The sequence below is a fragment of the Thalassophryne amazonica genome, chromosome 2 (genome assembly GCF_902500255.1).
Source record: "Thalassophryne amazonica chromosome 2, fThaAma1.1, whole genome shotgun sequence".
Classification (NCBI taxonomy): Eukaryota; Metazoa; Chordata; class Actinopteri; order Batrachoidiformes; family Batrachoididae; genus Thalassophryne; species Thalassophryne amazonica.
Genome location: NC_047104.1, coordinates 122,528,271 through 122,552,724, shown reverse-complemented (window position 1 = coordinate 122,552,724; position 24,454 = coordinate 122,528,271). Strand labels below are relative to the sequence as shown.

The 24,454-nt window shown below is 41.5% G+C and overlaps 1 long non-coding RNA gene across 1 annotated transcript; it reads left to right on the top strand.

Moving 5' to 3' along the window:
- Window positions 1-2,756: 2,756 nt before the first annotated feature.
- LOC117502879 lies at window positions 2,757-21,109 on the top strand. Its single transcript, XR_004558423.1, has 3 exons — window positions 2,757-2,980; window positions 8,500-8,506; window positions 21,099-21,109. It is a non-coding gene; the product is annotated as an uncharacterized LOC117502879 (long non-coding RNA).
- The last annotated feature ends 3,345 nt before the right edge of the window (window positions 21,110-24,454 follow it).

Here is a 24,454-nt window from a genome sequence, read left to right as displayed (position 1 = left end):
GTAGAAGTTACCACGGAGAGACTTTTTTAGATACCTACAGATAAGAGACTATGTCAGAAAATATTGCATGGCTTTGAAATTCTCAACAGTTCTTGTCTTGATAAATGCCTTTAACTTTCACCTTGTACAGAGATTTATCTCTCGTACGTATGAAAGTCTGATGTTAATGACCCCTACAACCTCAATTTTTATCAAATCTAAATGGGGAGAGGAATTAGGCTTTACAATTACTGATGATCAGTGGGATGAAGGCTTAGAGAATATCCATAAATGCTCTTACAATGCAAGACACTGATTCAGTTCAAAGCTCTTCACCGTTTACACTTTTCTAAAGAAAGGTTACATAGAATTTATCCTGGGGTCTCTCCCATCTGTGAGAAATGCTCCATGTCGCTACATTAAGTCACAGTTTTATTCTTTGCTCCAAAGTTCAGAAATATTGGACTGACATCTTTGACCAATCGTCTCAAATTCTCCATGTGCAGTTGAAGCCTGACTCTTTAACAATTATTCTGGGCATTTTTGACAGTGATGTGGGGTTAAACAGTGCACAGCAGTGTTTTGTATCCTATTGTATTATTATTGCAAAGAAACTTCTTTGAACACTTGGAAAAAAAGTGATGTCCCTCCCATAAAGCTCTGGCTGAATGACCTTGCAAATACATTACATATTGAAAGGATACTGTATACTCTTTCTGGATCGATATTTTATGTTATGTGATATGCTGTTTTTTTTTTTTTGTAATATAAAAACTGAGCAGTGTCTGAATATTGTAAATATTACAGTGATGTACAATGTGACTTGTTCAATAAAAAAATATATGCTGATATAAAATACATTCCTAGTAAACAGCTTTTAACAAAACCTTTCCACAAGTAAAGAGCAGCACAAGGTTCCAGCATGAAGCCCTGTTCAATTTTATTCAAACTTATATTTTTTGCCAGAAAAATTAACTTGTCCAAAACTGTCACACTCTACAGGGGATTTTTTTTTTTTTAAGTGAATTAATGTTAAAGAATCCTGTTACTTTTGTACAACTTATTTTATTTTCTATCTCTTTCTATTAACTTTGTTTAATGATTTGAATCACGTGTGATTGCATCAGCCAAGCTTGAACCGTTGTGCGCATGCGTGAGTTTTTTCCACGCCTGTCTGTTGCATCATTCTCCTGTGAGCACGGTTTGTGGGAGGAGTGGTCCTCCCCCCTCGGCGGATTTTCATTGTCAGGAAAATGGCCAAGCGACTGTCGCTTTGCTCCATCAAATTTTTTTCAGAAACTGTGAGAGACAGCCAGGTGGAAACCATTCGGAAAATTCAGATGGCTTTCAGTGAAGATCTTATGGGCATCACACAGATTAAGGAGCATTACAACCGGATTAAAGAGGACCCACAGCGGCTGAGGGCGCGCCGCGCTTCGAGCGGCCATCGACAGGTTGAAACCACTAGATCATTTCCAAAGTGAAGGCTGTGTTGATCTGGGATGTCGTCTGACTACCAGAGAAATGGCAAGAGAGGTGGACATAGCACTTTTTCGGCACATTACACTGTTACAGGAGATTTTGTAACGTGTGGTGGAATTTGCGCGTCAGGACGGAGCCGCTAATGGCGCAGAACAAAAAGCACCTCCGTGTTGGAAGTCTCACGGGACATGCCCAGCTCTTCCACCATTCGGAAGATTCAGATGGCTTTGGGTGGCTTTTCAGTCGAGTGAGTATCTGAGAAATTGTCGAAGATCTGGGCATGTCACATGTCCTGTGAGACCAACACAGAGGTGCTTTCGTTCCGCGCCATTAGCGGCTCCGTGGCGAATTCCTCCACTCCTGTTTTCATGACAAAATCTCCTTTAACAGTGGAATGTGCCGGAAAAGTGGTATGTCCACCTTTTCTGCCATTTCTCTGGTAGTCAGACGACATCCCGCATCAACCCAGCATTCAGTTTGGAAATGATCTGGTCGTTTCAGCCTGTCGATCGCTGCTCGGAGTGCGGCGCGCCCTCCGCCATTGTGCGCCGTGTTTAAACCGTCTGTACCACTCCTTAATTTGTATGATGCCCATAAAGTCGTCCCTGAAAGCCATCTGAATTTTCCGAATGGTGTCCACCTGGCTGTCTCTCACAGTTTCTGGAAAAATTTGATGCAGCGCTGCTCCAGCCCTTCAGACATTTTCCTCACAATGAAAATCCGATGAGGGGGGAGGACCAGTGCTCACTCAAAGCCTGCTCACAGGCGAATGACACAACCGACAGGCGTGAAAAAACTCACGCATGCGCACGAAGGTTCAAGCTTGGCTGATGCAAACACACGTGATTCAAATCCATAAGGTTATTGCAAAAAATAAAAAGGTCAGATACTTTTCTAACAGACTTTGTATCTTTTTAAGTAAAGTTCTGAAAAAAAAACATTGTGGAGAGGCAAAAAAAGTGAGTAAAACCACCTTAAAAAAATTAGAACCACAAATGAACATGATTCTTTTTTGCTTATTATTTTGCCATTAAAATGGCCATCACTTATTAAAATAACTTCTCAAGGCCAGGGCTTCTCAAAGTCTGGGGACTATTTAATCAAAGCGCAGCAAACAAAGTCAGTAGGCTGAGCGAGTCCGAGTGAGGAGGATTGTAGATATCCCTCTGCTCGGCACTTTAAACAGGCTGCTGCAGGCAGCAGAGGAGGGGGAGAGCCGCTGCCACTCAGTGACAACAGAGACTTTCACTTTCAGTCGACAAACATCAGAAAAGTCTCCAGTAATGCCAGGAAAAGAAGCTAGATTTGTTGCTAGTCGCTTTTGAGAAAATAAGTCATCAAGAGGGTTTGGAAAGTCACCAGATTTAGTGAGAAAGTCGCTAAGTTGGCAACACTGAATGTAAACACACGCAACGCAAATTCACCCATGCACAGCTCTGTACCGAACTGAACGTCCCGTACCGAAACGGTTCAATACACATACATGTACCGTTACACCCTTAATCCTCATCCATTGTGAGTGCTCAATAGAAAAGCATTACAGAAATGCAGTCCCTTTATGATTACACTGGGCTCATGAGCACAACAAATTCTGCTTTCCCAAACCAATTATTTTTACCCAAGGCCAAAATATGGCCATCGGACATTGCAAAGACTTTGCATCTGTCCGTCCATCTGTCCGTCCATTCCTGGACTCAGCTTAAGTCCAGTCCCATTACTGCCAGGGTCTTCAACTTCACAGGGAAAATTCCTGGGACAGAGACCTTGGACAAGTTCAAAGATGGGTAACCTTGACCTTTTCTAAGTGGTCAAAAGTCACATTCTTTCTACACACTTAGCATAACTCCATTCCTATTGTTTCCAGGGTCTCCAAATTCACAGGGAGCATTCTTGGCACACAGAACTGGGACAACTTCAAAGATGGGTAACCTTGACCTATTCAGAGGGGTTAAAAAGGTCACATTCCTTCCACACACTCAGCATAAGTCCACTCCTATTAGTGCCAGGGTCTTCAAATTCACAGGGACCATTATTGGGACACAGACCTTGGACAAGTTCAAAGATGGACAACTTTCACCTATTTTAAGAGCTCATAAGGTGACATTAACTTTCCTATTTTTATTCTCATATGGCCGAGGGTATTTTAGCATTGTATTATATTTACTGTTTATGTAGGGGCAGCATGGTGGCTTATTGATTAGAAAGCGCCTGGTGCTTTCTGGGTAGAGTTTGCACCTTTTCCCATGTTTGCTTGAGTTACAGTGGGGAAAATAAGTATTTGACCCCCTGTCAGTTTTGCAGGTTTTCCCACCTACAAAGAATGGAGAGGTCTGTAATTTGTATTGTAGGTACACTTCAACTGTAAGAGACAGAATTTAAAAAAAAATCCAGTAAATCATATTGTATGATTTTAAAGTAATTAATTTGCATTTTATTGCATAAAATAAGTATTTGACCCCCTACCAGAATTCTGGCTTTCACAGACCTGTTAATTTTTCTTTAAGAAGACCTCTTATTCTGCAGTCTTACCTGTATATTTGCACCTGTTTGAACTTACTGGCCTTGTGCAGATCTACAGTTTTGTCCCTGGTGTCCTTAGACAGCTCTTTGGTCTTGCTATGGTGGACAGGTTGGAGTGTGATTGACTGTGTGTGTGAACAGGTGTCTTTTATACAGGTAACAAATTCAAAGTGTAGTGAAGTGTACCTATGATAAAAATTACAGACCTCTCCATTCTTTGTAGGTGGGAAAACCTGCACAACTGACAGGGGGTCAAATACTTATTTTCCCCACTGTATCTCTGGGTGCTCTGGCTTCCTCTCACTTCCAAAGATATGCAGGTTAGGTGAAATCATGACTGTGAGTGGCAGCATGAATGCATGTGTGAAAATATGTCGGCCCTGTGAGAGACTAGCGGCCTGTCCAGACTGTACCCTACCTCACCCAGTGACTTGTGGGATAGGCTCCAGCCTCCTGGTATGTGTAAAAAAATAGATGGATATACTGTATGTGTATGATGGGTAACTCAACCCCTTCAAACTTTCTGATCAGAGAGTCAAAGATCAAGATCACTGGAATTTTTTCTGACCTAAAATTTGTTACACAAAATTATGCTTTGCATCTCTTTTACCTGTTTTATGTATGTTCAGTGTTCTTACTCTCAAAAAGTGAAAGATCAATGTCACTGGAAAGTTTTATTTTTTAAATCCTTCAAACAGTTTCCTATATTGTGAATATGTACCCATAGGCGGGGGGGGGGGGGCTTGCTCTGCGATACCTCTTCCATATGGTATAACCCTCATCTTGGCACTGTAATAGCACAGAAGACTTCTTTATATTTAACTTTTCCCCCTTTTTGTTTAAAGAGATAGTGAAGGAATTAAAAAGGAGCAGCAATTTCATCTGGATTTGACCCGGGTGACCTTTCTGCTTAGGCTAAGATATTAGTCTCACTTTGCAGGGAGAGAGAACAGGCAGCTTATTAAAACAAGTCTGCATTACCATAAGACATATTAAAGCACTTGGCTTCCTAATCTTTGGAATGGTTCAGATGATTATCTTTCCACGACCCAAAAAGTTGTTAGCGAAAAAGCAGCTGGATTGAGAATTTCCCTGAGATATTAAGGGAGCGGTTTGCTTTTGATTTTATCAGCTGTTGTGACCAAATAAGTATTGTCTCTGTGAAATCTCCTTCAGTCACGCTATGATTGTGCTTTTTCAGCAGAAGCACGGCTGTCGAACACCAGTGGCTGGAAGCAGAGAGAGAGGATGGAAGCAGGTGGTGTTGCAGACATTTGCCTCATCTTAATAAAACAGGAGAAACGGGGGGAAATAATGTAATAATAACCTATATTCAAGAAGATAATATTCAAAATGAAACCTTTATTAACTTTCTGATTATAATCGTGACTTTGTATGAAGACTCGATGACCACAGGCTTGGAAGAACCTGAATTCAGGGCTCTAATTATGGGAAGGTGAAGGACATTTTTGAATTAATTCTAATTGGTATAGATGCAATGTAATAGTAAGTCTGGCAGGCCTGGCTTCAACTACACTGCTAATAAGAGACAATGAAAGTGATTGATGTGATGATGCTGATGATTATATGAGCAGGAAGAACACATACAGCACTGATAGTAGTGGAGGAAAATACACTGAACAAAAAGATACATGCAACACATTGTTTTTGCTCCCATTTTTCATGAGCTGAACTCAAACAACTAAAACATTTTCTATACACACAAAAGACCTATTTCTTTCAAATACTGTTCACAAATCTGTCTAAATCTGTGTTGCCGACATAATCCATCCCACCTCAAAGGTGTGGCATATCAAGATGCTGGTTAGACAGTATGACTATTGCACAGGTGTGCCTTAGGCTGGCCACAGTAAAAGGCCACTCTGAAATGTGCAGTTTTATCACACAGTTGTAGTTTTTGAGGGAGTGTGCAATTGGCATGCAGAGTGCATGAAGGTCTACCAGAGCTGTTGCCCATGAATTGAATGTTCATTTCTCTTCCATTAGCTGTCTCCAAAGATGTTTCACAGAATTTGGCAGTACATCCATCCAGCCTCACAACCACAGACCACATGTAACCACACCAGCCCAGGACCTTCATATCAAACATGTTCACCTCCAAGATCATCTGTGACCAGCCACCCGGACACCTGCTGCAACAATCGGTTTGCAGAACCAAAGGATTTCTGCACCAAACTGTCAGAAACCATCTCAGAGAAGCTTATCTGCATGCTCGTCGTCCTCATCTGGGCCCCAACTTGACTGCAGATCATCATCGTAACTGACCTCAGTGAGCAAATGCTCACATTCGTCGGCATCTGGCTGCTCATCAACTCTATGTGAAGGAGATGCGTTGCACTGCGTGAGGTAAATAGTGGTCACATCAGATACTGACTATGCAAAACTGCACATTTTGAGTGGCCTTTTACTGTGGCCAGCCTAAGGCACACCTGTGCAATAATCATGCTGTCTAATCAGCATCTTGATATGCCACACCTGTGTGGTGGGACTGATTATCTCGGCAAAGGAGAAGTGCTCACTTACACAGATTTAGACAGATTCATGAGAAATAGGTCTTCAGAATATATAGAAAATGGTTTTGATCTTTGAGTTCAGCTCATGAAAAATGGGAGAAAAAATAAGTGTTGCATTTATATTTGTGTTCAGTGTACCGTCTTATTAAAATATAGATGTATTGCTTGACATTTTAACAGGGAAACCAAAACCATTGTGTTGATGTATCTTAAGTTGCTTGTTCTAATTGTTTGGCTGATACCTGGATATCAGTGAAACATGTTCTCATTCACTAATGCCACAATAACACAACACACCAGCAAAACAGATCTCTTTCAGGATTGAAGAAGACATCTTTTTACATCAAGTGCAGTTCATTTTCCACCAAGAAGGGAAATGTTAATACCCACATGCCTACTCAGCTATGCACTTTAACTGGAATGGCCTGTCAGAGGAACATGTCATGACACAGATGTCAGTAGATATGAGTACCGTGTATTCAAGACTCATCATACTGTCTTGGGTAAGCACAAGTAATATGATGGTAAATAATAAACCGACTGCATGTATATAGCAAGGTCAGTCCATCTAAAATGTGCAAATGCTAAATGTGTTTTACGCTGATGCCTCACATTCACCCATTCATTCATGCATGCTAATGTCACGAGCTGGCATGCACACCAGGGCTAACGTGGGAGTTGGGGACCTTGCTGAAAGACACCTTAACTGTGGTAACGAGCGTATGACAAGTCCAACTCTTTAACTGTCCTTGTAGATCTTTGGCAGGGGATTAAACCTATGACCCTTCAGTCATGAGGACATTTATTTACCTTGAGCCTACCATTTCCCACTCAGTTTTTTTTTTTTTTTTTTTTTGGATATGGCAAATGGAATCATTCAGGCTGCTCTTCCATCCAAGAAACATGTCTGAACCAATTTACAGTGATGTCTCACATTAATCCATTACAGATACGCACACGCACACACACACACACACACACACACACACACACACACACACACACACACACACACACACACACACACACACACACACACAGTTTTGATAGTAGGAACCCATTAAGACCACAGTTCAACCATACTTTAGTCTCACTTGAGTCTCAACCTGAGTACTAAGGACTGGAGTAAAACAAAAGTTTATAATTTTTGTTGTTGTTATTTGACTGTTGTTATTGAACTTGCTTTTAGAGTCATGAAATCACCTAACCTGCATGTCTTTGGAAGTGAGAGGAAGCCAAAACACCGGGGTAATCCATGCAAACATGAGGGAAAGATATGAACTCCATCCACGCACCAGGTGGGAATCGAGCCTGGGACCTTCTCACTGTTCGCTTGCTAATAACTAAGCCAACGTGCATGCCCCCAACCGACTGAACCAACAACCTTCCATTAAGGCAGGGGTGCCCGAGTTCAGTCCTTGAGATCTACCTTCCTGACACTCTTAGTTGTCTCCCTGTTCCAACAAACCTGAATCCAATGAAAGACTTTAGCAGGCTTTTAATGAGCCTTTCACTGGATTCAGGTGTGTTGGAGCAGAGAGACAACTAAGAGTGTCAGGAAGGTAGATCTCAAGGACTGAACTCGGGCACCACTGCATTAAGGTTAGTTAAGTGGTCACAAACAACTTAACTAACCTTAATGCCAACATGGTTTCCTGTGTGCTCTTTGGGTTGTATTAAAACCAATTGGAACAATGGAAACAATCTGGGTTGTGACTGAAGCTGTTCATCAGAGAATTCCTGAATGTCAAACTGTTGATAGTTTGAATGAGTACAGAGGATAATTTTAGTGAATCAAGTGAAACATGTTAAATCTTGATTTTGTTAAGCAATTTGATTTGTCTGATTTACAAGACAGATTGGCATATTTTCTTTCTGAGAGTCATCTTTCAGGCTAAACTACTCATTTTCGCTGACAGATTCAATTTAATTGTCATTGAACCGCCACAACAATTCATAAAAGAAAATGCAGTGGGGAAGAAAGGCCTTTAGTATTGTTGTGCATACAAAATATGTCCTCTGCATTTAATCCATCCCAATTACAGTTTGACACAATCCAACCACTAGGAGCGGTAGGCAGCCACAATCCTGTAGAGACGCAGCCTTGAACAGTGGCACAGACAAAGTACACCCAATAAGCATGTTTTTGATGGTGGGAGGAAACCAGAGTGCCCAAGCAGACAACATGCAAAATCAACACAGAAAGGAACTGGGCAAGGGTGGAAGTAATCCCCAGACCTTCCTGCTGTGACACAACAGTGCTAACGACTGAGGTACCTTGCTGCCCAAAACTGCAATGGTGGTACGTGGTTCGTACATAGTGGTACAGCATTCAAATAAAATAAATGCATGGGCACAGGGTGCTGGTACAGATGAGGTGAATGAAGTTGGACAACACATTTAAGAACCAATTTAAATGGAAAAGATATGTAGCCAATCTGCTTTGCATACACCTGATTTCAAAAGTTAAGTTAAAAAATAGATCCTGTTTATGGCCCCTTTACACATAGTGCAAAAACGGACAAAATGTCAACCCCTTGACATTTCATCTGTTTTTGCACTTGTTTTTGACCTGGCAATCTGCCCAAAAATGAAAGTAAGGAGCTCCACCTGACTGTGCTGTGAGCCTGAACTGCATCAAACACTGTTTCTGCTTCAAATTTTTACCCCGATGAAGTACAATAAAACAAGTTTCAAGCCGTACTCACTATGTTTGCAGAGGATCAAACATGGATGAAGCTGTTAAGACACCCGGATGTTACTACGCACTAGCAACGCTTTTGTGAGTCAGGATTATATTTTTGAACAGTTTGAAAATTTAACTCAGATTTCAAAACTGCTGGCGACAATGGCTGTAACTATGATGAAAACCAAGTTTGTTCAAGATGACAATGACGGATGAAGAAGTTATTATGATGCTTCAAAATGTGCCCTGATTTGCTGTTGGGGATTAAACAGGAAAGAGCGGCGCACTGTGGAATCACCCCATAACCAGTGACCAAAGGTGAAAGTGGACCCAAGGCGGTTCCATGGTGCAGTACCAGAATATGCTTCTAGACTTGACTTGACTTGTACAGGAACAATAGTTTCTGATCATCATTCAGAAGGGAGTAAGGTAATCACACCATGATTTGGAATTCTTCCTGTATATAATTATGACGTAAACACCTTCTTCTATCTATATGTAGCACTTGAAATTACCTTTTGAACGGATGATCTTAAAACTTTCTGTGACTACAAATATTTGTAACCACCTGTATAGATTTACCACAGTCATTTAATAGTAAAGTAGAAAAAAACATCCTTAACATGATTGGGGCACAAATTCATGCAATTTGCGCAGACGTGGAACATCCTACCACTTAGGCCGCAGTGCCTCACACTGCACACATGCAGGCATGGTTCATAACATAAAGTTATCATGCATACCCTGACATTGGGGTGAATGTGACGCATTATTGTCAGTGGTGGGCACAGTTCAGTTAATTTGATAGCAGATAATTATCAAAGCTAATGTTTTTGCTATCAGATTAGATTTTCAGATAAGTTTTAAAACCATCTTCGGACCAATTATCTTCCAATAAATTTAGTTCCGATATCTTTCAGTCCGGACAGCACGGTGGCTTAGTGTTTAGCACTGTTGCCTCACAGCAAGAAGGTCGTGGGTGCAATTCCCGTGGCCTTTCTGTGGAGTTTGCATGTTCTCCCCGTGTTTGCGTGGGTTTCCTCCGGGTGCTCCGGTTTCCTCCCACATCCAAAGACATGCGGGTTAGGTGGATTGGAATCTTTAAAATTGTTCGCAGGTGTGTGTGGGTGTGTCTGTGTTTGTTTGTCTATTTGTGGCCCTGTGATAGACTGGCGTCCTGTCCTGGGTGTACCCCGCCTCGCGCTCTATGACTGCTGGGATAGCTGCAGCTCCCCGCGACCCTTAATTGGACTAAGCGGTAGAAGATGGATGGATCTTTCAGTCTAATAGCATTTTCTTTGATGGTAAAGTTTAATGGTCAAAAATGTTTGTAAACCCTAAAATCAAACATTTTAGTCTGTTTATGGTGTGTTTATAGCCACTGAGCAGACTGGCTGCCTGTAGCTTGCTGATGACATCATCATTAAGCGCAAAACGTGATTGGCTGGTCGACGCAGGGAGCATTATGGGTAGTGTAGTTCAGGTTCACTTTGGACGTTACAGTGACTTGTCCACTCGACACAAAAACAAAACAGACTTATTGTAACATTATTTTATTTATTTCTTTGTGGCTGTAATTTAATCGCCAAGACTGTGGGGGAGAGAAGCTCTCATGGCGCAGCTGTGTGTACAGAGGGAGAGACTTTTCTTCACGTTTCGACACTGTTTTGGATTTTAAAAAAGGATGCTTTATGTGGATTATTTATTCAGATGAATCCCACTGAAATTAACAGGTAAGAATTTATATTTACTATGTGTCTTTACTCTGCCACTCAATGCATTAATGGACATACTTCGGTTGTTTAAACCACAGGGTTGAAAGCGTGTGAAAAAGTGGCAGCTTTTAGTTCGTAAATGACGGTGTATCTAATACTGAGATAAACTGTGACTTCTAATACTGTGTTTTACTGCTTTTGAAAGATGATGAAAGTGTTTGGGGGTTTTTTTGTTGTTTTTTATTCATTTTTCGTACGTTCTTTGTGTTTGTGATCCTTGAATTTACCCAGTAGAGGTGGGCGATACCAGGAATTTTGGTATTGATCCGATACCAAGTAAATACAGGCCCAGTATCGCCGATATCGATACCGATACTTTTTCATATTTAAGCTTCATAGATCCAAAGGATTCAAAAGACCTAGGATAGAATTTTGCCAAACATTGTACGTGACAGCAAAATACTTTATTATCACAATCAACATTTTTGTTTAAAAAATATCACTCAACACAACTTAAAACAAAATCTCCTGAGGTAGAAGGCTGACTCAAAGAGAGCGCTGAGTGGACGGGCCAGGCTGAGCCTACCTGCATGGCTGTCGCCGCTGAGCCAAGTGATGGCGCAACAACAAAAGACCAGAGGGGGGAGGGTGTGCTGCTCCATGTTGTGTGACACAGTGCAGCACTACTCTTATAGACAGAGAGTAGACTTTGATGAATCTTCATGCACAGCAGTCAGTGCGTTGCGGGAGAGAAAAAAAGCTTGAGTATCAATATTTTTACACGAGGATCATTCAATATCAATACCAGCATTGGCATCGATATTATCGATATTAGGATCGATTTGCCCACCTCTATTACCCAGCAGCCCCTGCAATGCTTAAAGTGAAACTGGTTTGTCAGAAACCGACAGTGTAATCTGATGTGGCCACGTCCAAATCAATACTAATATTTCTCGGTTATCGGTTATCTGTAACAAAGATCATTTTTTGGCAGTTTTATCGTCATAAAAGATAACTTTTCAGTTATTTGATTAATGGTTACTGAAGCTAACTTTTGGGTTAGCTGCGCCCACCACTGATTATTGTAAAGTGCTTTGAGTGTCTGATGCAAATGGAAAAGTGCTATATAAATGCAGTCCATTTACCATACCTTCACAGAAACTTTGAACTTAATTTAAACCCAAGCTTAATCCTAAACCTAACTCCTAACCTTGACAATAACTCCTAATCATAACCAACCCCTAACCTGGCTGCTCTACAAACAAATGCAATTTGGAGTCATTAATGTGGCTACGAGCAGATAAGAAGTTTTTGGTTTTCAGTTTTGTTCCTTGAGCCAATTCACAGCCTTGGTTGCTTTCAGAAAAAAAAATGTGATGAATTCAAGCTAAATTTACTGTACATGGAGATAATCGTGAACTCGCTGCTATCACATTGGATTCAGTGAGTAAACAAAGCCTCAACTCTCCTTTTGTGATTGAAGGATGGGAATGGAAAATTGCTATTTTCATCCAAATAAATAAATAAATAAATAAAGTGTAGTTTTGACCCTTATAATTCCTTCTGTTCCACATCCTCATCTATAAATCAGATACCATATACATTTTGAAGTCACTTGTTTCTACTCAGTCTGCTGCTGGAGATTGCCGTGGAGTCAGAAGCTTCCAATAGAAAGTCTCAGGCTTCAACAGGCATCACAAGCTTTTTTCCTGTTCTTCTCCCAGTAATAATGACTGGAGCATTGCTATTACCTGCTCTGAGCCCGGAAGATAGGATTCCTGCAGAGCAGGCTGCAAGCTGCTCCCCTGCTCTGCATTGTGATGAGTTCTCCTACTGATGTTTTCCTCCTCTTGTTCATCTCATCTCTGCCAGTCTTACTTTTCTCTCCCACCTGTCCTCACCCATAGCGAAGTCGCTTTCCTAATACATGTGTTAGCACCCCCACCCCACCCCCTATGCGCTTGCAGCTTTCCCATGTATTCTTTTTGTACACTTTCTTGCTGTGTGGGTGGTCTGTTCATATCCTCCTACATGGTACTCTAACAGTATGTCCATACGAATAAAAAAAGATGTGGGGTGATGTGCCAAAAAGTGCTGCAGAACCCGAATATGACTCAATATGTATTTTCTATTTAGCTGTGAAACTGTGATTTCAATTATATATGCACTTCAACCATTTTAATGATGTAGTCAGTGAGTATCTGGACATATCCTACACAACCCTACCATCCCTGGTTCTCAAGACCAGGCACCGAAGTGGCTCTAATCTACTCTTTTCTACTCTTCTATTTTACTCTTCCTTTTTAGATATTTATATATACCTTAGTATACTAACATAGTTCCACCTTAGAATTGGAATATAATATATAAGATATACCTTACTGAATTTTAATATTATAAAGCAAACTATTGCAATATGCATTACATAGAAAATTGTAAAATAATTAAAATAGCAAAAACATTTTGAGGAGACATAAAATTAAAACTAGAGTGCAGAATGCAAACATCCACCAACACTATTTTCCATTTCCACAAAAACATTTACCTTGAAAAAAAATTTCAAGGTAAAAGTTGTGTTAGAATTGGCTTTTCATAAGCTAAATTACATGTGATCAAATGTCAGGAGTATATATTTAGTTCAGGCACTTGAATCTTTTTTTTTTTTTTTTTTTGTGGTGTTGTCAGGTTGTTGTTTTTTTTTTTTTTTTTTACTTTTTCCAGTTTCTGAATTCTTTGGTTCTTTGAACATTGGTTATCTCTGCTACGCACAATTGTCTTTGCTTTTTGGCACTTAGTTTCCCACTAATAACTGTAAGATAGATAGGCAGAAATTGGAACCTCATCCAATTTTTGTTGTGTAGGTAAGAGTGACTGAGCCACTTTTGATTGAGATATAATGCAAAATGCCCACGAAATGGGCTTTTCAATATTAAATTAAAATGTCCATAAAATCCACAATCTGTCTCAGATCCAGATCAAATTTTGCCAGGCGATAGAGAGTGCCAGTCTGCACCTAACTTTCAAATATGAGAGTGACTGGGGCATGTTTGATTAAGATATAAAGTAAAATATACATTAAAAAGGGTTTTCAATGTTAAATTTAAACAGCCACAAAATCTACAACCTAGATTAGATCTGTATCAAATTTTGTCAGTCAATAAAGGATACCATCCTACATAACGCTTTCACATATGAAATTAATTTGTTGTGTTTTGACAAGAGTTATGAATTTTTGAAAATCTGTTCAATGTTAAAGATAGGATTTTTCATCAGTTTTTGCACTTTTTTGGGGGGGATTGTGGGCGACTGTAATAGAATGGCATGCTGTGGAATAGGGGTGTCAGCATCCAAGTCACAATAATATAGCAAGACAGAGAAGATGTTTGTTTGCCTATCAGAATATGAATCTTCATCAAACGTTTCATAATGGTGCATGAAAAATTGTGTGCTCCAGGCTGTTCACAAACAGGAGCGAATTACTCAATCTTCCAATGTTCTTCTGTACTCATTCTATTACAGAGTCACACCACTTTGTGTACACCTCATCTCATCAGGTCTCAGAACAGAAGTAGAGTACATTGTGTTAGGACTCTGCTGGGAGAATGCTTGGGAAGTCCAGGGGCGGTGTTTATTTTTACATTTAGAACTGGAGTTGCATCAGGAAGGGCATCCGTTGTAAGTACTGGATCCGCTGTGGTGACCCTAAACATCTGGGGACAGCTGAAAGACCAACAACAACTCATTCTATCATAACATTAGAATATTACAGTGATTACTGCTCAGTTCTGTATTGTACATGTTCCACCCTCGAATGAGCTCTGCTTTTGGTTATTTCCTCAAGGGTTCTACCCTCAGCTCTGAGACAGATCATTGCACTCTCCGCCTACGAGGTTGTCAGCTCTATACAATAAGCTGTCTACCTTATTTGCTCAGGTTATCGGATGGTGAATTTGTTTATAACTTCACCGTCATCTTCAGGTGGTGAGTAACTATCACCCTCTGGGGTACAAAGGGAGGGAATTACCTTGAGCATAAATGGGCAACAGTGTGCCATGAAGGTCTAGTTTCCCTCAATATAAAGACTTGTGAAATCAACTGCTGAATGGATAAGTAGCAATGGAAACCTCCACTATCTTGGCTCATCATGCCCATCCCTGGACTAAAAGACAGAGCAGCAGGCTTGGGACCAGACAACCCTCTGACTCCTTCTCAACATACTAGTACCCTTCGAAAGGTTCTTAATCTCCAAGCTGCTCTTGGGTTTTATTGGAGCACCTTCAAGTTCAAGTTCAAACAATTTTACTGATCCCTAAAAGAGCAGTTCATCTTCACACCCAATTTCCTCAGGGGGAGATGCCACCGCCCCTCGCTGAAATCCCAAGCCAGAGAGTCACCTTTTATGGCAGCAGCCTGATATTGGGGTCTGTGGGTGAATGTGATGCTCACTGTACAGGACTTTGAGCATCTGCAGTCCATTTATTTGACTCTTGCACCCTAATTTCAAAGTGGCACCTGTGAAGCCTTTCTCTCACTCTGCCAGATGGAGCAAGATTGCTGCCACCAGGTTACCACTCTCACCTGGATCATCTACTCCATCCCAGTACTGTTGCTGTGTCAGTTTGAGAATGAAATGTCCCTGCCACATCACCCATGTGACAGCTTTCCTCCTCCCCTGTTGGGCCCTAAGGGACACCTCATTTCTGATCTCACTTACATGAGCTAGAAAGTGACATCTCCAATGAATACTAAGCCATCACACACATTTTATGCCTTACTGGCATGTTGAAGGCTGTCAAGGTGAGCAATGGTCCCCTCCTGTTGAAGATGCTGGCAGCTGTGGCCTGTTCCCAACTGTCACATCAATCCTGGCAGGTAACTGACCTTCACCCCCAAAACAGAGGAACATATTTACTGCAGTCATGTTCAGCACCTATTATGTGGGTGTTGCTCAGGTGGTACCACTCTCTGACTGTCTTCTTCATCAGTTGCTGTGTGTTGAGCATCTGTCCAACCATCACTCATTCATATCTATCCAGGGTGCTCCTCTCCTGCCAGGTAGATGTGATGCCTTGAGGCCCGGTTCTCCAGGACAGTCACTTCAAATCTTGTGACAGACAGCACAACCCCCTGCCATCCTCAACATCTGACACACTGGTGATGTCACTGTCAGAACAGTAAGAAGGAACGCAACACCACTCTGCCACTGCCTCTACTCTACCCTGATTTGTCTGCCCACAAAAGTCCTTCACAGGGCAATGTTTATGGATATCTTAGCATATTTTAGTCATGTCTACTGTTACACAAATCGGCTCTAATACGAGGGAGAGACAGAGTGAGAAAATGGATCGCTGGTGCTGTTTTTTCTCTGTTTCTGTCTCTCATATCTCTTACACAAGGAACATTATTAATGTCAAAGCATGCCATGGCAGTCACTGAATTTTACTGAAATGAATAAAAGAAAGCAAAGTAACTTGATGCCTCCTATCCTGTGTACATCATACAAGCACTGTCACTATCTTGGCAGTGCCGAACTCTTTCTAAATCCTGGCCAATGCATAGTTGGACAAAGGGCTAGAATGTGGGCAAAACTGGCGTGACCTTGGCAGGTTGAATGAAGCCTGAACATGCCCCATTCATGCAATTACAAAATAAGCTAAGATAAGCTTAGGCTAACAGGCTAAATTTGGCTTTGGTCTTTCAGTAACATATTTTTGTGGACTTGGTTCTGGCTTGGGTGTGGGCATATTGCTATGGTAACCATTGCACCATCAGTGGACCTAATATCACCAACCTCTCTGCTAATTAGTGCTAACAGTGCTAACATATACAGTGAGGAAAATATTTGAACACCCTGTGATTTTGCAAGCTGTCACACTTAGAAATCATGGAGGGGGTCTGAAATTTTCATCTTAGGTGCATGTCCACTGTGAGAGACATAATCTAAAAAAAAAAAAGAAAAATCTGGAAATCACAATGTATGATTTTTTACAAATTTATTTATATGTTAGTGCTGCAAATAAGTAATTGATCCCCTACCAACCAGCAAGAGTTCTGGCTCTCGCAGACCTGTTCATTTTTCTTTAAGAAGCCCTCTTATTCTACACTCTTTACTTGTATTAATTGCACCTGTTTGAACTTGTTACCTGTATAAAAGACACCTGTTCACACACTCAATCAATCACACTCCAACCTGTCCACCATAGCCAAGACCAAAGAGCTGTCTAAGGACACCAGGGACAAAACTGTAGACCTGCACAAGACTGGGATGGACTACAGGACAACAGGCAAGCAGCTTGGTAGAAAACAACAACTGTTATGATTATTTATTAGAAAGTGGAAGAAACACAAGATGACTGACAATCTCCCTCAGTCTGGGATTCCATGCAAGATCTCACTTTGAGGGGTAAGGATGATTGTGAGAAAGCTCAGAACTACACAGGAGGACCGGGTCAATGACCTGAAGAGAGATGGGACCACAGTCACATAGATTACATTAGTACACATGATGCTGTCGTGGTTTAAAATCCTGCAGGGCAGCAAGGTCCCCTTGCTCAAGCCAGCACATGTCCAGGCCTGTTTTAAGTTCCCAGTGCCATCTGGATGGTCCAGAGTAGGCATGGGAGAAAGTCATGTGGTCAGATGAGACCAGAAGAGGGCTTTTTGGAATCAACTCCACTTACCATTTTAGAGGATGAGAACAACCCCAAGAAAACCATCCCCACCGTGAAGCATGGGGGTAGAAACATCATATTCTCGGGGTTGCTCTTCTGCAAAGGGGACATGATGACTGCACCGTATTGAAGGGAGGATGGATGGGTCATGTATGCGAGATTTTGGCAACAACCTCCTTCCCTCAGTAAGAGCATTGAAGATGGATCATGGCTGGGTCTTCCAGCATGACAATGACCCCAAACACACAGCCAGGACAACTAAGGAGGGGCTCCGTAAGAGCATTTCAAGGTCCTGGAGTGGCCTGGCAGTCTCCAGACCTGAAACTCAATAGAAAATCTTTAGAGGGAGCTGAAACTCCAAACCTGAAAGATTTGGAGAAGATCTGTATGGAGGAGTGGACCAAAATCCCTGCTGCAGTGTGTGCAAACCTGGTGAAAAACTACAGGAAACGTTGACCTCTGTAATTGCAAACAAAGACTACTGTACCAAATATACATTGATTTTCACAGGTGTTGAAATACTTATTTGAGCAGTAACATACAAATAAATTATTTAAAAAATCATACATTGTGATTTCCAGATTTTTTTAGATTATGTTTCTCACAGTGGACATGCACCTAAGATGAAAATTTCAGACCCCTCCATGATTTCTAAGTGGGAGAACTTGCAAATCACAGGGTGTCATATACTTATTTTCCTCACAGTAAATTAAAGTAAAATTTCACTTAATGTAAATTACAAAGCAACAACTTCCTGATGGTTCATTCATACAAGTAACCACTCAGCATGCCATATTATCTCAGATATTTGTAATAAAATAGTCACAGCAGTTAGCAGCCACTGTTTATCAGCTTCCTGACTCTGGCACACAGCTATCTCTGACCATGTCCCTGATATGCATAACTTTATAGCTTAAAATAGCTTAAGCTGGTAGATACTACTACTAATGATAACAACAACAATAAGGCGGTTCGATAGCTTAGTGGTTAGCACTGCTGCTCTCACAGGAAGAAGGTTTTGGGATCGCTTCCCAACTGTGGCCTTTCTTATGGAGTTTGGATGTTCTCCCTATGTTTGCATGGGTTCTCTCTGGGTGCTCCGACTTCCTCACACTTCCAAAGACAGGCAGGTTAGGTGGACTGGAAACTGACCGTGTGTGTGTGTGTATTTGTCTGTCTGTGTGTGGCCCTGTGACAGATCGGCGCCCTGTCGTGGGTGTATACTGCCTCATGCCCTGTGCCTGCTGAGATAGGCTCCAGCCCCATGTGACCCTTGATTAGAATAAACGGGTATGCAAAATGAATGAATGATGGTAACCATGTTTATTTCTGATGTAAAACTTGACATTTTAATAAGGAGGCGATTTGCCTCCTTATTTATGTTCTCTCTTGGTTCTTAAAGTCAATATCAAAAGCTGTAGTCTCAGGCTCGATAAATTGATAATGTACACTATTCCTCGTACGCCGACTGTCTTTGGGGAAAGTGCATTCAAACATTTGCACCCTCATCCTGGTATAACTTACAAGAGTCAACTTAAATTGGACTATCTCCCAAGTATAGAAGATTTCAAACCTAGGATCAAAGGTTTGTCGACGGCTACATGCACATGTCCTCTTACCGAACGCAACTGCTGATTATAATGTAATGATGTGATTTCCTAAATTGTTTTAACTGTTTTTATGTTTGTTTTGTTGTTGTTATTTCAAGTGTGTACTTTATGTGGAACTACTGCGCCGCTCTCTTGGCCAGGACTCCCTTGCAAAAGAGATTCTGAATCTCAATGGGATTATTCCTGGTTAAATAAAGGTTAAATAAAAATAAAAAAATAAATTTTTAGGGGAGGTGATGGTCTAGTGGTTACAGCGTTGGTCTTGAGACCAAAAGATCCTTGGTTCAAATCCCAGCCTGATTGGAAAATCACTAAGGGCCCTTGGGCAAGCTCTTTATCCCCTATTGCTCCCAGGTGTAGTGAGTACCTTGTATGGCAGCACCCTCTCATTGAGGTGAATGTGAGGCATTATTTGTAAGCGCTTTGAGCGTCTGATGGAGATGGAAAAAGCGCTATATAAATGCAGTCCATTTACCATTTACCATTTACCATTTAACATAGCGGTCTATGTGAAGTGACTTGCTTTTAAAGCCAGCTTCAAGCAGCCATTCATGGAACATCAAGATTTAGAACTAAGGCGGTCTTAATTTTTCTGTCTCACATGTTGGGGCTTCATCATGACTTAACTTGGTCTTTTATATATTCTTCACACGTTGTATGTAGTCAAACAGGTGTAGAGTAGCGGCCATGCCCAAAAAAGACTCCTAGAAAAGGGTGATACCCCTCCCGGCGGTAGAACAAAATGAGACCTGTTTTATTTAAAGGGTATGGATGTCTACTTTTAGAAAATCATGGTTGTACTAAATTAAAATGTGTACAATGCATCAGATTAACCCCCTGTTTGCCAAAACATTAACATGTCTTTGTACTGCAATATTTGATATATTCACCTGGCATAGAGGCATAATATGTAATCAGAGCATCAATTAACCCCATCTTTCAGGTGTAAGGCATACCACTACACACATTCTTAGGGTTTAATGTGGTTTTTATCCTACTGTGGGGATATTAACCCCTTAGAATTCAATTTTTTTTATGAATGTTCTCACATGTTTTGTTGATGCTCTGATTATTCATGAGTGGATGTTAATAAAATAAATTGCTGTGTATACAACCCCTGGCAAAAATATGGAATCACCGGCCTCGGAGGATGTTCATTCAGTTGTTTAATTCTGTAGAAAAAAAGCAGATCACAGACATGACACAAACTAAAGTCATTTCAAATGGCAACTTTCTGGCTTAAGAAACACTATAAGAAATCAGGAAAAAAAATTGCGGTCAGTCAGTAACGGTTACTTTTTTAGACCAAGCAGAGGGAAAAAAATATGGACTCACTCAATTCTGAGGAATAAATTATGGAATCACACTGTAAATTTTTAAAACTAACACCTGCATCAAATCAGTGATGAATCTCAAATCTGCATTGGGCAAGGTGATGATGCTGGAACTTTTGTTTGGTGCCGTTCCAATGAGATTTATAAAGATGACTGCCTGAAGAGAACATTGTTTCTGTGTAGTCTCTCAGTTGTCCAGGTGGTTTCCGTAGTAGAGAAGCTTAAATCTTCGACTGGACTGGGTTGCTTGACGCGAGGATGTTTCGCTTCAAATCGCAGAAGCTTCCTCAGCTAAAATTCTTGCTCTGGAAGTCTGACTTCTGTCTGACTCTTGTAGAGAAGAATAAAACAGAAGCCAACAAAAGCTGGAGTTTTTAACCTAACCAGACCCCTCCTACTGACAGGCACACTGCTATAGGCTAGTGACTAAACACTAGCTCTAATTAGCAACTATTGTGCTGTAGTTAGCACACCTAATGACAGGACAGCTGTCCCTCTAATGATGGGATGGATGCCTTTCTGATGGCTCCCTTGATGACGTGAATGACTCATCACCATGAACAAAAGACTGAAATTCCTTTGACCTTAGTATCCCATTGTAAACAGGGGATAAAGCGTGTCTCAGACCCCCTCCCCAGTTAAGGCTGGGTTTCAAATGTTTTACAAAGAATGCCTCCTTGACCCCTCTCTCAAACCATTTCTTCTCTCTGGCTAATATTTTAACTTCCTGTCCTCAAACGTGTGGTTACTGTCTTTAAGGTGGAGATGAACCGCAGACTGAGGTCCACTGGCGCCCTCTCTGCGGTGCTGGTATAGCCTTTTGTGTAAAGGTTGCTTAGTTTCACCTATGTAGTGTTCGTTACAGTTTTCCTGACATCTGATAGAATACACTACATTGCTCTGTTTGTAACCAGGGATAATGTCCTTAGGGTGAACTAATTTCTGTCTCAAGGTGTTAAACCGGTTTTAAAGTAAACTGGGATTTTGTGCTGTCTGAAGATCCTCTGTAGTTTTTCCCCTACTCCTGCTAAATAAGGGAGAGACACTCCTCTTCTTCTTGTCTCCGTCTCCTGTCTACCTGGTCTCTTTGTTCTCTGGGACTTCTGCACTTTGTCCAGGGACCATCGTGGGTACCCACATACTGTGAGGGCTTTCCGGACACGTTGTTGTTCTTTAGCCCTTCCCTCTGCAGTTGTGGGCACCTGTAGGGCTCTGTGTTGAAGCGTCCTGATCACCCCGAGCTTGTGTTCAAGGGGTGGTTTGAGCCAAAGAGCAGATATTGGTCAGTGTGAGTTGGTTTTCTGTAAACCCCCTGTCTGGAATTGCCTGTTCTCTCCAATCGTAACATCACAGTCTAAGAAGGCTAAATGGTTGTTTCTGGCATCCTCACGTGTGAAACTTGATATTGGCGTCCACCGAGTTGATGTGTTCTGTAAAGTCCTCAACTTGCTGTTGCTTGATTTTAACCCATGTGTCATCAACATATCTGAACCAGTGACTGGGAGAGATGCCCGTGAAAGATGTCAAGGCTGTCTTCTCCACTCGCTCCATGTACAGATTGGCCACAATGGGGGATACCGGAGACCCCTTCGCATAACCATGAATCTGTCGGTAGTAATTCCCCCTAAACAGGAAATACGTGGTGTTGAGGCAGATCTCCAAGAGTTGGCAGATGTGGTCTGGTTTGAGTTTGGTCCTTTCAAGTAGAGACACATCCTCCAGCAGTCTCTGCCTCACAGCTGAGACAGCCTCAGCAGTGGGGATGCAGGTGAACAACGATGTCACATGAAATTACACCATAGTTTCATCTGCCTCCAGCTGTAGGTCCTTGATCTTGTTCACAAAATCTTGTGTGTTCTCCACATGGTGGTCTGAGTTACCCACTAGAGGAGCCAAAATCCACTTGAGGTACTTGGCCAAATTGTACGTGGTGGAATCTGTGCTACATACAATAGGCCTGAGTGGCACGTCCTGTTTATGGATTTTGGGCAGTCCATAGATGCACGGAGTGGCGTCCCCAGGGTACAGTCTGTAGTATGTCTGCCTGTCGATGAGTCCCTCTTTCTCCAGGTTTTGGAGGTAGCTAATGATTTTCTTCTTATAGCCGCTCGTGGGGTCTCTCTTCAGACATTCGTATGTGTTGGAGTCACTGAGCAAGTTGTTGATCTTGGCATCGTAGTCCAATGTGTTCAGGACCACTGTGCATCTGCCTTTATCCGCTGGCAGGATAAGGATGCTTTGGTCCTTTTGCAGTGCTGACAAAGCTTTCCGTTCTTCTCCTGTGATGTTGGACGGAGGAGGCTTAGCACTGTTCAGCACTGCTGTGACTCTTAGTCGGAGGTCCCCAGCTTCTGACTCTGACAAACTGTTATGTTTAATGGCTGACTCTACTGCAGTGATGTAATCTACTGTCGGAATATGTTTAGGGGTCACTGAGAAATTTAGTCCTTTAGCGAGCACATCCTTTTCTGTCTGTGTAAGAACCCTGTTGGAGAGATTCTTTACCCAATTTTCCCTGTTGTCACTAATTTGTCTGGGTGTATCTTTAAAAATACTCCCACTGAAAGTACACTTTTTCTGCACTAAAAGGTTGTGAAAATTCCTGATTTGCCGCTCCTTACTTTTTAAATGCTCAGCCATTTGAATTTTAACTATGAACTTTGTGATCTTATTATGGGTCTCTTCCCCCACTAAAGTTTCTAACATTTTGTGCAGACTATCCAGATTATTTTGGAGGTCTAATATTTTAACATGAAGCCTTCTAATTCTAAGACCCAAAATCTTCCTAAGGTAACTGTGCTGGATCTTTTCTGCTGTGTGACCTGCTTCTAGTGCCTTTTGCTTCATGCATTTGAGAATAACATTGTTTTGTTTGCATCTCAAGTTAAATCTTAAGTGGTTTCTAAAGTTAGCTATCTTTTTAGCAGTCTTTTCCAGCTTACGTACCAGTGCCAGGGCCTCATGCCCACAGTTGGTCACAATGTTTCTGTGTAGGCTCTCAGTTGTCCAGGTGGTTTCCATAGTAGAGAAGCTTGAATCTTCGACTGGACTGGGTTGCTTGACGCGAGGACGTTTCGCTTCAAATCGCAGAAGCTTCCTCAGCTAAAATTCTTGCTCTGGAAGTCTGACTTCTGTCTGACTCTTGTAGAGAAGAATAAAACAGAAGCCAACAAAAGTCGACGTTATGTTTCACCTGTCTGCAGGACGAATTGATTGTTAAAATCCTTTATCCCTTCTGTTATCCGTCTTTTAAATTCTTTGTGAGGTGTAGATGTATAGGTATGAGGATGTATGGATGTTGTATATATATATATTTTTTTTTATCTTATTCTGTTTTTTGTTTTTGTTGTTGTTGTTGTATGTTAATGTGCCGGTATGCAGGCTGCCGAAACCAATTGCCCCTGGTGGGATGAATAAAGTTGTCTAAGTCTAAGTCTAAGCTGGAGTTTTAAACCTAACCAGACCCCTCCTACTGACAGGCAGACTGCTATAGGCTAGTGACTAAACAATAGCTCTAATTAGCAACTATTGTGCTCTAGTTAGCACACCTAATGACAGGACAGCTGTCCCTCTAATGATGGATGCCTGTCTGATGGCTCCCTTGATGACATGAATGACTCATTACCATGAACAACAGACTGAAATTCCTTTGACCTTAGTATCCCATTGTAAACAGGGGATAAAGCGTGTCTCAGACCCCCTCCTCGGTTAAGGCTGGGTTTCAAACGTTTTACAAAGAATGCCTCCTTGACCCCTCTCTCAAACCATTTCTTCTCTCTGGCTAATATTTTAACTTCCTTGTCCTCAAACGTGTGGTTACTGTCTTTAAGGTGGAGATGAACCAACTACAAACAACATGGGAAGGTTGTTAAAGGCAAACATACTGGTAGACCAAGGAAGACATCAAAGCGTCAAGACAGAAA